Source organism: Rhagoletis pomonella, unplaced genomic scaffold (assembly GCF_013731165.1).
Source record: "Rhagoletis pomonella isolate Grant_MI unplaced genomic scaffold, Rhpom_1.0 Rhpom_scaffold_00001, whole genome shotgun sequence".
NCBI lineage: Eukaryota > Metazoa > Arthropoda > Insecta > Diptera > Tephritidae > Rhagoletis > Rhagoletis pomonella.
Window position 1 is genome coordinate 16,278,963 of NW_023458555.1, and position 1,223 is coordinate 16,280,185.

Sequence of the window (1,223 nt, forward strand, 5' to 3'; positions counted from 1 at the left end):
TGCCTTTTTCAAGATTTTTTCAAAGTTTTTCATAGCAAGAACAAGAAAAATTTATTTTCAAATTATGTATAAACAAATTTTTGTGATGTTTTTTGCGTTTAATCAACAGATAATTTTGCCTTTTCAATAAGAATAATCCGTGGATTTTGGAGATTTTTTTTTTGTACTTCTTAAAATTTTTTGGTATTATTTTCGGGAGTTTTCGTTATTTTCGAAGAATATTTTGTATTAAAAAACCGAAAATTCTTTAAATAAGGAAAAAACTAAAATTTTGTGTGACAAAAAATGGAGCGGTTTGTGAGTTTTTGGGGGTTTCCAGACGTTTTAAAATTTTTCCGAAATTTCACTTGTTTGGAGTTTTTCTGCATAAGGACACTTTTGAGACTTTTTGGCAATCTTTCAGGCTTTTTTCGAGGTGAAGTTTTTGAAATCAAATTTTTTTTCTTAATTTGTAGAAAATTTATTAGTGGAAAATAATTAATGTAATTTTAAAATTTATGTTTGAAAATTTATAAATTTTAAATTTTCAGTAATGTGTTTTTAGAAATTTTTCTGCGTTGACCTTATTTTTCAGAGATACCTTTTTAGCGGGTTTTCGGGATTATATTCACCATTATCTTGCAAAGTAAAAATTTGCACAAATCGTATGAAAGTAGCGGCAGTTTTTGCAGTTTTTGCGCTTTGATGAAAATATGAAATTATTTGTGCTTTTTTGGAATTTTTTGGAAAAAAAAACTAGAAACTTATATTGCCTTGCATTAGATAGTGTTACTTTTTTTGACCAAAACAAAGTTCATATTGAATGAGGGCGGGCGGAGTATTTCATGTGAAATCGGCAGCAGCGATACCAAAAAATATATCTTCAATGAAAATATTTTATAGATTTACCTCAATAGATTTTTCGAAAACGATTATTAACTACTTTGATTTTTTCTTCACAGTCGATTCATAAATTTGCGTTTGAGTACTATGCTACGAATTTAGGAGGAAACAAAAACAAAATTATCGAATCTTTTTGCTTTAAATAATTTAAGTTCATCGACTACTTGGTTGAGCAAACAAATAATCGTTACAATTTTTTGTTTGTTTGTTGACTTGTGAAATGGTACTGAGTAGAAGAAACAATAAAAGTAACTTCAAGAGATGCTTGCTTCTAAAGATGAATGTGTATAATATAATAAATAAATAAATAAATAAATAAATAAATAAATAAATAAATAAAT